Source organism: Furipterus horrens, unplaced genomic scaffold (assembly GCF_987537825.1).
Source record: "Furipterus horrens unplaced genomic scaffold, mFurHor1.1.pri manual_scaffold_15, whole genome shotgun sequence".
Classification (NCBI taxonomy): domain Eukaryota; kingdom Metazoa; phylum Chordata; class Mammalia; order Chiroptera; family Furipteridae; genus Furipterus; species Furipterus horrens.
This window is the reverse complement of record NW_028327185.1, coordinates 11,724,926-11,738,094: the sequence shown is the minus strand read 5'-3', so window position 1 is coordinate 11,738,094 and position 13,169 is coordinate 11,724,926. Positions and strand designations below refer to the sequence as shown.

Sequence of the window (13,169 nt, the reverse complement as noted above, 5' to 3'; positions counted from 1 at the left end):
TATTACACTTACATAATGTATTTCCTTATTTCAAAGTTTACTTCATTAGATCCTAGAACAGGACAATTCAGTTGGTTTCCATGCTTAGCTACCATTAAACAGTTTATCTTATAAGACTCTTTCTATCATTGGACTGTGAGGTACGCCTTCTACATTCGAGGCCTAAGAAAATCAAACATCTGATTCCGATTCCCAGACATCCTGTCTCGCATTTTTGGTCCTAACTGGTGACACATCACCTGCCCTCCTCCCCATCCCAGAGTCTCCCTGCTGTTCCAGGTAAAGGGCAAAAAAATCCCAAATGGTAATAAATCTCAATATTGAGATCACGTTTTACGTAGTAGCTGGAGTGGCTGGCAATTTAGGTTCCAATGGTTTGTAAGTTCAAAAACCTCGATTCTACTGATATCCCTTTATGTGTGACTTTTTCAGAGAGAGAGAAAGAGGATGTGTTTCCTGGCAGCGCCATCCCTTATCTGACTTAATGAAAAAAATAAAAATAACAAAACTGCATAATATAGATTCCATGTTTCTTCTAACAGAAGTAATGACTCTTCTTAATTATGTATGTTACTTTGGATACTTCCCTTGCTTTTAGAAGTTCCCATTATCCTTGGAAATATCCCTAATAAAACCCAAAATCGATGAATTAATAAGTGAGATTTTTGAGCCATATTTTTTAAATTTGTAGAGAAACTTAGAAACTACTCTAATATCGTTTAGTCCAAGAACAGCAATTTAGTAACTTGAAATAATTTCCACAAAGCTCCATATTCTTTTTAGACCCCATTAATAATGACTATAATTCTAAATCTTCAATTAGTAGTTCCTTAATTTAAAAATTAAGTTCATTACATGAATAAATGATACTAGAACATCTCCTACTAAAATATCTTTACTTATATACAAAAACTCTACATTATCTTTTCCCTGAGAAACACTGCATTTGGTTTTTGCTCTTCAGTTTATCATCCTGCTAAAAGTCCTTGATTATAATTGCCCCTTATCCAACTCATAGAGATGTGCAAAGCTAAATAACACACATTTCAAGCATTTTGAGCTTTTCAAAATGGCATGTTATTGCAACTTTTTCAACATCTACGACCACCTAACCACAAACTTATACAAATCTTCAGGCCTGAAAATTTGGGCCTTGTAGGTTTTTTCAGGTATTCAAACAGCTAAATGTCAAAAATGAGGCATTAACCTCATAGTCATTGTCCAAACATTTAAAAACTTAAACATAATTGAACTTAAACACTAATTTGTGGAATGCCTTAGGAATTTTTAACGTGGTAATTCATGAAGCCCTTAAGAACCAATGCTTTTCCCACATGGTCTTGTCCAGATGTCTGGGAACTCTGTATAGAATGTTTTATCTTTTCTTCCAATCGTTCCCAATGATCAACTCACTAATTCTCACTCTGCTTATGATTTTTACATTAGGTAATACCAATGCCCTTTTTTTAACATGTAGGGAAACCAAGGTTGAAAGAAAAACAATGGATCATTTCCCTCTAATTCACAAACACCCCCCCTAGTAAAGACTTAAAGTAGTTTGCATAAACACATTCAATACAATAAGCTAACACCATATTTTAAAACGATATATAAAGAAATCATCACCTAAGGAAAATAAGAAAGAATACAGGGAACCAGGCGGTATGCTGGTATATCAAACGGGAAAGGCAGGTCACAAGTTTGGAGAGACCCGATAACAGGTCCAAGATGCCACAGAAAAGTTTCATGGCCAAGCTGGGAATCGCTTCAGTGTTTATAATTCTTAGGGTGCAATCATGTCTCCAGGCAAAGCATCATAACATGCAGAATATATCCTCACTGTTGTACTGTTTGGCTTATTTTTACCATTAAAGAACAACACCATGGTCCTTGTGCCTCCGTTGATTAAGAAGACATTCTTCCAGACCAGCATTATGCTATAGCCCCTTCTGCAATAACAGACATGGCAGTCACTACCCACTCGTGGCTACTGGACACTTGATATATGGTTAGTGCAACTGAGAAAACTAGTTTTTAATTAGGTTTTATTTTAATTAATTTAAGTTGAAGTAGTTCTAATGCAAAGATGTGTATATATACATTTCTCATAATATTATCTTTCTCATTTCCTCAGTTCTCTAACTCAGACAGAACTATTTTTAATGAGGTATATTTTCACCTAAGTACTTTAATTAAGTCCCTAACTAATACATTTTGTTCAAGAGAATTTTTCAAATTACGGATTCAGTATTCCCGTGCTCGGTGAGGCCCCTGGGTTGTCGCCAGGCACGCGAGCCTGGCTTTCATTCGTTCCTGAAAGCAGCCTTTCGTCCCCTGGAACTGTCCGTCACCTTACTCTTCTCTTGCTCTGGCTGGCACCCCACTTCCAGAAGGACATATTTTCACTCCCGTTTCCTGATTTTCTGACATGGCTCGTGGACACATGCAGAGTGTAATAACGATGCTGTCCAGAACACAGCTTCTGAGGTCACAGGGCAGTTGACATCAGCATCAGCGAGACATGGATTTAATTAAATAAGTAAATAGGTATCCCTACGACGGGGAACAGTGTAACATACGAAATGCAACTGTGATATTGTTACAATGCATGGACAAGCATCAACATAATTCTAAACTCTGTATTAAAAACTGTTTTTTGATAGTTATAAAATGCAAACACACTCACTCTGATGTACATTATCGCTTTAAGAAAGTACCGCTTTAAATTGCAAGGGAAAAATACATCAAAATAAGATCATGCGACATTTTATTATACCCAAGAGATGATATCCCTTACATCTCAAAACCGCCTCAGTCATCTGGGGCGCCGGTTGTTCATCAGATACGGCACTTGAAACACAAAAGCATGGCATGAATGACAATTACGGTTTGGGGTACAAATCTGTACGAATCACACACAAAATCCAATACCAGTCAACTTCCCATAGCAAATCAATTTCTCAAAATGAAGGGTACACGCAATGTTTACTTTGTGTTAAGGATGGAAAATCAAATGAAAGGGGAGCAGTGACATTAGAATCCTTATGCCCTAGTTTGGCTTGTCCTTGGGAGAAATGAGCAGATTTTAATGAATTGAACCTAATTTTGCTATGGCCACAGTTGTATCACTTAAGATCATACACTAGGAGAAAAACAGTATTTACTCTCTTCTCGCACTTTGATCTTCTCATAGTTTGACTTAAAAGCCATAGTTTATGGCAATGAGAATGTATCTAGATATATATTAATATATCTATGGCCACCTAACAACAAACAGATATAGATATATATCTATACATACACATATGAAGGCAGAGAGAGAGAGAGAGATTTAGGAACGACCGGAACATTTACATCAATAATACACCCAGCGCATTCCTTCTCCTTTGGAAGCTCTTTTGTGACTTAAAGCTTACTCGGTGGTTAAGGAGTTAATGAACGAAATGGATCACTGGACAGAAAATAAAAATCACTATTAAAAAATATGCTGCGCCAGGAGAATTAGGCACTACATAATACTGTAACCACTGCGAATCCTCAGCAGTGAAATAAAGCCTTGCAGCCCCGGCGTTTTCATTAGTTTTCCAGTGGCGCTGGATGCAGCGTGAATGACAATGAGGTACAAAGCAACGGCTGATCCTTCCGGAGCAGACCCCACACCGAGGGAAAGCACCCCTTCAACTCACACTGGGACCACACGGGCCTATCACACCGTGTGTTTTAAATTTTAATACCTTAAAATAGCTCACTGTAACAGCGTATTATATTTAACTTTGCAAGCTAATAAATGCTAAACAGTGAACCGTGCTGTGCTGTAAATGTTAATTTAAAAATAGAGAATTCTATAAATCAGTTAAAACTTGTGCAAGAAGCCTTTTTAACTACACAATTCAGAATTAGAATTGTTTAAATTATGTGTCTCTTTAAACAAATGCAAAAGTAACATACAGAATGACGAAAACCCATACAATGGATGCAAAATCAGGCCATTGCCTATGAGACCATTTAGGTTCAAAAAGAGGAAGTGGGGGTGGTGGTGAGGGGGGACCACTGCAGAGATGTACAGAGTACCGCAAAGTGAAACATGACATTGAATCTGATCTTGCAACACAGACATATTTCACTTTGCATTACGTTCCTATTCTCCTAGTTCTAAAAATGGTAGCTCTTTTGAATTACTAACTTGAAAAAAATAGGAAGTCAAACGTCTCATTAACAAACTGGCTCTTAATGTGTGAGGCTGAGGCAGAAAGTGCACAATCACAGAAGGAAAAAAACAAGAATTAACAATGTTTTTTATCCAGTGTAATTGGAAAGTGCCATAAGTCCTTTACTAGTTTCTAATCATCCCTATATTTAATCCTTTCCAGCTCACTAAAAATGAAGAATTAGTCTCAAGTTTTACTGGCCTATGAATAACACATCATCTTCAAGTTCGATAATGATGCCATTCCTATGTATGTTACTAAAAAAGTGTTCTTTGCTGAAGAGGATACAGAACTGAAACATACAATCCCTCCTCTCCAGTCACTTATAGTCCAGTTAGGGACACATAACCACACGTAACTAGTAGATGAGCTAAGTGCAGTGTGGCCCTCAGGCTCTGGGGGAGTCGCACATCCAGCCTGGGGCCACGCGGGGCTCAGAACCAGGCCACCTGCCCTTGGAGCTCCCCCCCCACCCAGGCTCCATACTCCTCACGCCGTCCTAGAACCTCTCCTTGAATTCCTCTTCCAGAGCAAATGCCTAACCTCTGGTCAGGGAATGCTGCGGAAAGACTGCCGGGAGTCTCTCCCTGGGGCTCACAAATCCTCGCGAGCTCCTGCCTCTCTCTGCAGCCACGAGGTCCGAGCCTGAGCCATGGAGGGGCTCCTGCAAACTGGAAGTACACCCCCCACAACCGAGGAACTGAACTGTGCGGTTCATTTAATGAGATTAAAATTAAATGGCCACGTGTGGCTAGTGGCTACATTAGAGGTAAGATATAAAGAATTTTCATCACCACAGAGAGTTTTATTAAACAGCCCTGCCCTAGAAGCTAAACTAGAGATTTATGGTACTTGGAGAGACACATGAAAAAATCCCATGGTCGGTAAGATCTTGCACTGTGAGGGATTATAAGGCAGAACACTCAAAACCTATATAATATAACCAGAGCCCTAAATAAAAACCTAACAAAAAATACTGGCACCAATAAAATAAGACATTAATTTCTTAATAAAGAAATACTGCAGTAAATACACAACAGAACTTTTAAAGTAAAGGTAAAGGTAGCTTGCAAGAAGGTAGTTTGTAAGAAAGGCATTTAAGTTATGGAAATGCACCCAAACTGGGCAAAACTATGAGCAAACCGGGTGAAGAACAGCAGGTGAAGGGGCCTCAGGCTCATGACTGTGTTTCTCCACGCTGGCTGGGCTGCGATTCTAGGTGACCGTACCCTGGGTTCAGCTGCTACCACTTGGTGACAAACACCGTTAACACGCCAAGAAAACTCACTTACAAACCGAAGAGACTGTCCCATTCATTCAGTCTCCTCCCCCTATTTATCAAGTGCACGTGAATTAATTTTTGTGAGAGAAGCATGAATATTAACAGAAGAGAGTGCATTTGTCACACGAGTTCCTTTTTTGGTGCCGCTGTGTTACCTGGGACAAACTGGCCACAGCATCCCACATCGGTCTGTCAAAAACCATGCTCACTGTTATAGGCTTTGCTCAGCTGCCACCTCCTTTGTCAAAGCCTTGCTTATTCACCTCCACCCCCACCAAGATGTCAGGGACAGACTCCTTCTTTTTCTCCTGAAGATGCTTTTATTCACACTTTTCATGAAATACAACTCGTCTATTTGTAATTATTGTTGCTGTTACTACTGTAACTGTTATGATTAGGGGTGGCTCAGGAGGGTGGGGAGAAACTTGGAGAGGAGGCTAAAATTCCCCAAGCCTTGGTGGCAGGGCTACGACCGGATTTTAGTCCTGACCCTGCCACTTGCTTCGTGGCTCATGTTGGCTGAGTCCCCCCCTTCTCTGGGCTTCAAACAATCGCATCCTTCAGATTATCTTTAACGAGTGTTATAACTGCAAAAGCGATAAACAGCCCCAAACCTTTCCATACGTATAGAACTGAAGAGGGAAGTGCGAGTAGTTATGAAGCCTTCTAGACTTTTTAATGTAAATATATATAAACATAAAAGCATTTTAACCTAAATTATATCATGCCATCTATATCACATTACATATTATCTCACTTAATATCTTCATTTCTGTACATGTATCAGTCTCCCTCACTCATCTCATCCGCTGCATTGTAAGAAAGAACTATAATTTAACAATCGCCAACTGATGCAAATGCTCTTTAAAATCTTTAAGCCTTCTTAAAACTAGGAAAGTAATATATGCACATATTTTTGAAAGCATAAAATAAAAATTTTCCTTTCTCTAATAGCATTCTCTCTGAAAAAAAACTTTTTAAACAGTATGTTTTTAAAATTTTTCTGATGGGTACCATTATAGTTTAACTTCTGTATACCTCTATTACCTGATTTTTGTTACAGTATTACTTCACCCTGTCAGGGTTTATTTATAAGCCATTAAGTTCTTTTTCATAATTAGATCTCAGTCCTATGTACTTTCTCAATAGTTGTTTTTAGGAGACAAAAACCAGTAGACAGGATTTACAATCTTTTAATTAAATAAATATTATGAACCACAGAACTAAGTATTGTGGATAGACCCACCGAAGAAGAAATGCAATCCTGTGTCATTTAGAATCTCCCGTTTGAGAAAAATGTTCCATGAATCAAAGTCAAAAGGATTCGATTTCTTGCTTGTTGCTTTTCTTCACTTTACCTGCAACTCCTTCGTATATCTTACGTTCTCTTTTTATCTTGGTTCCCTTTATCAGTTCATTGAAGAAACTTCCCAAATACTTCTTTTTCATACAGGAAGCTTAGATAAGAAATAGCTTATGTCCATGCCTATCTGTATATATTTTTATTGTTGCCTTCTTACTTAACAGATACTTTTGGCTACATGAGATTTTTTGATTCAAAGTTATTTTCTCTCCAAACTCTGAAAGTATTGCTCCGTTATCTACTAAAATCCAATGTGGCTTCTAAGAAATGTGATTTTTAGTCTAGTCCTTGTACCTTGAGTAACTCATTTTTCTCTCTCTGGAAGTATGCAGCTATATATGTATTTTTAATCCATGAAGTTCTGAGAATAAGAAAAGCTCAGTATGAGATATTCTTTCATCTGACTCAACATATAGTCTTTTCAATTGCAAGCTACTGTGGCTTTTTCAGTTTTGTGAAGAATTCTTCTTTGATTTCATTGATTATTTCTTCCCCTCTGTTTTGACATTACCTGCTTCTGGAAATCATGAAGATATTGATCTTCCTAGATATTAACCTTTCATTTCCCAACTTGTCCATTACTTAGTCTTTTTTCCCTCATACATATTCTGGGAGTTTTCCTGAACTTCACTATCAAAATCAGTCTTTGGCCACATTTATTGCATTAGTTGGTCCACATACTAATTTTTTTAAAAATCATACTGCAATTCTTGGAAAAATGTGTAACTCTTTCAATATTGTTTTCATTTCTACTTGGAAAGCTGGTGAAGAAAGAATTCTTGGTTCACAGAAAATGAACACAACAGATTAAGAGTTATGTCCAAAAGAAAAACACTTTAGAAATTTTTTAATGTTTTTTCCCCTTATTTGGAGGTAAAAGATGAGTTTTTTTAAGGGCAAAATCAACCAAATCCAAATCTAATGTGAAATATAACCCAAAATATAGCCTATCATCAATAAAAACTTCATACTCCATCTGCGCATATTTTCTGGGTAGTCAAATTTAAAACGTGTGTCCAGACAACCGCACATTCAACTAGCCACTGTGACCAATTTTGCCCAGCCCTGTGCTTTAGGAGAAGGATAATTGGAGGGGGCAACAAATAAAGAAAAATATACATAAAAAGAGTCTCCACTAATTTAATTTTCATGTTTAAAAATATCTTATTTCATTGTCATCTCTTACACATGAGAAAGACTAACTTGAAGTACTTCCCTCTTTTTTTTTACTACACTAAAACACACTACCAAAGGCGTTAGCTACAGCTCATGAATCAGCTCCCATCACTCTCCTCCCACTCCAAGAGTCCAAGGACACTTCCATGCAAATTCATTGTACTTCTCACCTTCTTGAGTGGCCTCATTTTTAAATGCATCTTGGTACTATCTATGTACATACTAGAAATTTTAATTGTGGGGTGCTGACTCACTATGTTGGAGAGAATGAAGATTCTGCTTAGTAATATGAAAAAGTCCTGATTTTCTGGACCATTCCCCCCACCCCAGTCATTTTGGTTAATGTTACCTTATAAATAGGATTTAATTCTTGCAAAACAGCAAAGCAGAAACACTAGTGGTATACACAATAATCATTTTCACGTTTTTAAATGCCTTATTATTAATGACAAATAGCTTTAAAGCCGTCCATGACATGAACCGCAGCTAACTCAATGTGACATTGAAAGATGCTCCCTTGGTCAATAATGGCCGATATAAAATGTGCACCGTAAGAGCAGATCTTCTGCCTGTGTAATCAAAATTCTTTCTGCTTCACATTTTTAGTACTATAAGAAGGGACAGGAAGCACTTCGAGTACTGCTTTTACTAGATTTCTCCACAGTGTTTTCTATTGCCTGCTATAAGTCTTCCTTTATTGTCCAGTGGCACTAGTTTCCTACAGTGAAAAAAATATTTCAGTTCTAATACAAAGTGGGTTTATGGGGACTCCATCTAAACATTACCCATGGCATATTCTGGACACACGCAAAAATGATATCTTACTGATCTTCAAAATGCTGAGGTTTCAAGGATCTATGATTTTACTGTCAGTCCAGGCAATCCATTCATCTCTGTGTGGCAGCCTGACTATCAGGCATCATTAATGTTTTAGATTTCCATAAATTCTGCTATGACCTAACAGACCAAGGACTAGAACTCTCTCACGCTCCTGATGGAATTAAGCAGCTACTAGCTTTCATTTTTCCTTTACTGTCGTCTCCAAACAAAGTGAAGTGTAAAGAATAAAAATGGAGAACAAAAATATTTTGGCACATGGTGGAATATATAGTTTCTACTGTACTAAGAAAGGCGTTGGCACTCGCCATGCTCAGGGTAGCCCCACCCCCAAGAGGGAGAGAGAAGTGGAAAAGACGATTTACAAAAAGCAAAAGTTAAAATACCTCATCAAAATAATGGAGATTTTTATCTAAGAAATTAAATCCTTAGACTCTAAAACACACTACCAAAGGCGTTAGCTACAGCTCATGAATCAGCTCCCATCACTCTCCTCCCACTCCAAGAGTCCAAGGACACTTCTATGTGACTTAATTGTACTTTTCACTTTCTTGAGTGGCCTCATTTTTAAATGCATCTTGGGACTGTCTACGTACATAACAGAAGTTTTAATTCTGGGGTGCTGACTCACTACGGTGGAGAGAATGAAGCTTCTACTTAGTAATGTGAAAAAGTCCTGATTTTTGGGATCATTTTCCCCCCAGTCATTTTGGTTAATGTTACCTTATAAATGGGATTTAAAGTAGAAAATGTTCAAAAAATGTTGTGATTCTGAATAAGCCTTAATACACTTTGGCATCACTCTTGATTAAAGACCTATTTCCCTGAATTAACATTTATTCCACACCAACGAACCACTGAGGTACTGATTTCTCAAGATTGCAGAGGTGATTTTTCATGCTCAAACTTTGCTATGAATACACTAAACTATATGAAAAGTTACAGCTACGTTTTTTTTTTTTTTTCAATTCTGCAAATGCAAGTTTAATAAGAATGCAACCATAGATAATATCTAAGGCCAAGGTCTCAGTCAATTGCTAATTCAGCATGTTTTCCAGGACATTCATTTGTTTTCAGTGATGATAATAATAAAATTATTTTTTAACTTTACTCATTTATTTTTTATTTGCTTACTTAATCATATTTATGCTCCTGTTTTTCCCATCGAGGGTTTTAGGAAGCTTACATATGTAAAATCACACATGATGCATTCTTTAAAATATCCAGGGCAAGGAAAACAATTTAAATAGGAAACCCAAACCACAAGAAACCCCAAAGCTCAAAGACACAGGATCTTAACTCAAGTATGTCACTGTTCTGACGAACTGAGAGGTTGACTATTACCAGACGATGATCCGCTTCCTTTCCAGCTGCTAGGAAACTCAGAGCCAAGGTTTACATTCAATTATTATGACCTTCCTTAGTCAAAAAAGAAAAGAAAAAAATGTTTACCCAAACTTTTCCTTTCCCCTTTACTACTTGGCTTTTGTCGTTGTCCTTGTGGTGTGATCCTGGATCTTACTGCACCTGCGGCTTCCCTGTTCGTTACAAAGGAGGAACCTGACCCTAATTCCAAGGCGACACCAGGGCGGGGAGCTGCTGTGTGGACACCCGCTGAGGCCGCCTGACCGCAGACGCTCAGAACTTCACGCGGACTGAGACACGTAAAAAGGTCCTAGACCCAGGGGCCGATGCATCACCCCCAACCCCCTTCCAGGGCCCCTTCTCTCGATAGCTCCCTTCTCCTGAAGGAAGAAACGCCAGTGCCATAAAACTGGCATTGCTCTTTTCACTGCTGGACTTCTTACGAACATCACAGTCTTAAAGTCGTCTGAGAATTCTAGGGCATGACCGAATCAGCAACCAGTCACTGTCAGAGTAACTCAGCTCTCAGCTGACCCCAGCGCTTACTGCCATCTCCGCAGAGCGACGCACACGTCAGGTCTGTGGGGATGGGGCAGAGCGGAAAGAAGACACCAATGCACAACGCTGCGTATGTGCGGCAGAGCCAAGGGAGAGTGAAGATGAGCAGCTGCTGTGGGAACGCGGGAGGCCGCTGGGATTCTGACTCAGAGGCGGGCATCACGGAGCAGGGAGACTCTACGCTGCACTGAGGGGATTTTGACCAGTAGGAAGGGCAAAAGCAAAAGGAACGTTATAAACACAGGGGTGAAAACGGAACAGCACCTAGCACATGGAGCAGTCACGTCATAAGCTAACTGCCTTAGTTTAACAAACTCCCCTTTGCCCTGGCGGGTGTGGCTCTGTGCACTGAGTGCCGGCCTGCGAACCAAGTGTTGATGGTTCAGTTCCCAGTCAGGGCGCACGCCTGGGTTGTGGGCCAAGTTCCCAGTTAGGGGTGCACAAGAGGCAGCTGATGGATGTCTCTCTCGCACATGGATATTTCTCTCTCTTTCTTCCTCCCTTCCCCACTCTCTAAAAAAATAAATTATTTAAAAAACAACAACAACAAAACTTCCCCTATTCTGGAAACGTGTGCCGATGCTTATTTCTCAGCTACACGGCCCTGCTGATTGAGGCCTAACCCAAACTTCCAAAGAAGTTCCCATTGTAGGTACAAAGATACGAAACAAAGACACTCTGAGACAGGAAATTGGTGGAGTCTTCCCACCTGAGGTAGCATTCTAGGGGACGAGGTGGGTCTACAAGTTCTTCAAGGAATTCCTTTGATCTTATGGAATAATTCAGGGACCAGCCAACTAATTCCCCTTTCCCTGCAGCTAGCCAGAGGTGGCTTCTACTACTCTCCACACAGACTCTCAAGTAACAGACTGCACTGGGGAAACGTTTGCGGCTGCACTGAAGGGGAGGGAAGTCGTGTGGGAGGACTTGCTTGCAGCCTTGAATGTGGGCTCAAGGGGAGGCCTCACAGTCCAAGGGCAGGACTCACCTCTGGTTCCCTGAGCTAAGTTTTCATGTAAAATGGATCCATGAACTCAGGGCATTTGGTTTCACTAGAGTATCAATCTTGACTGCAAAGAAAAAGAAAAAGAAGAAAGGAAAGAAAAAAAACCAAACTTGTAGCTCTTTTTAACTGAAATTCAAGTTCGCTGGACCAGAGCAGTGCAGTTCTGGGATGACCCCCCCTCAGACCTCACTGTCGGGAAGATGTGTTCGAATTTCCCTTTCCCGTTCATTTCCCTTCCCTTTTCCTTGACTTTTCTTCCCCTCCCTGCATGGGTTGAAACATCCTCTAAGTCTCAGTAAGGTTTCTGATTTAAAGGAATACTGTGCTGCATACTCCTATATCACACACAAAAAAATCACTTCCTTAGTTTATATTCTAAGACAAAGAGTTTTGATTTTTGTAAATGAGAATTTTCTCTAGCCTGACACACACATGGAAATTTATACACACCAAGGTCCTATCTAATGAAGTCATTACTGGAGCCATTCTGTAAAGAGAGAGAAATAATGGCCATCTCTCCCTCTGATTATGTTTGGTTATCACAAAACCTATCATTTACAGCAAAGGTTTACTCCGGGGATGTCTGTGGCCAGGTCACATGGGAACCAACTGCTGACAGAGCGTGTCAGAAAGAGCACGCAGTTCAAGAGATGATAAAGCCTGAGAGGTCACCAAAGAATGAAACTGGGGACCAGGAGGTGACAGCAGAGTTACTACACTGCACTGACCAGCTTACCCAAATGAGTGAAGAGTCAAAGGTCCAGCTCCATCCCTGACAAGATACCTTGGTGATGAGCTTTTAAGAAAATGTGAGGGACCAGACTGAAATGAAGAACAATCTTTTTCACTATGCAGGTAACAAATGGCTAAATAATTAGACAATGGGAGGGTTTCTGTTTGATAACCTAAGGGATTTAGGGCTTCACCTTCTTAAGATCACATCCCCACTTGTGCCTAGTAAGAAGTACACACACACTAACAAAGCACTGTGATTCTAGTCAGAGAATTAATATTGAGGAGATATTCTGACTCAAGAGAGAAATGTGATATGAAAACAAAGTAATTTATTTCCCAATAGCTTAAAAACATCAATGAAAAAAGACAACAAATTAGAGTGTGGTAGTTACCTGAGATGGGGTTTGGGTAGGGATGAAATTGGGTAAAAAGGTATTTTTCATTCTTTCTGACAAAATTGCCTTCTTGATGTTGGCATCCAAGGTGATCACAGTGATGCCAGGCTCAGAATAGTATATCCAAAATGAACATGCCAGGAGCCAGGCAGCCATCAGCAAAGGAGGAGATGAAACCAAGACTCCAATTGCTAGGAGACATGAACTTGAAGGAGCCCCACTGATTTAGTGAAAAGAAGCTGAT

At 39.6% G+C, this 13,169-nt stretch overlaps 1 protein-coding gene across 3 annotated transcripts in view; it reads right to left on the bottom strand.

Moving 5' to 3' along the window:
* SMYD3 (SET and MYND domain containing 3) overlaps positions 1-13,169 on the bottom strand; it is a 466,700-nt gene that overhangs the window by 309,717 nt on the left and 143,814 nt on the right. The window contains exon 1 of one of the 3 annotated variants that reach the window (XM_090263213.1): positions 3,529-3,545. The exons of the other annotated variants lie outside the window; for them this stretch is intronic. The gene's annotated coding sequence lies outside the window, so the exon portion shown is untranslated. Of the gene's footprint in view, positions 1-3,528; positions 3,546-13,169 lie in introns of those variants that run through there. 3 annotated transcript variants of the gene reach the window in all.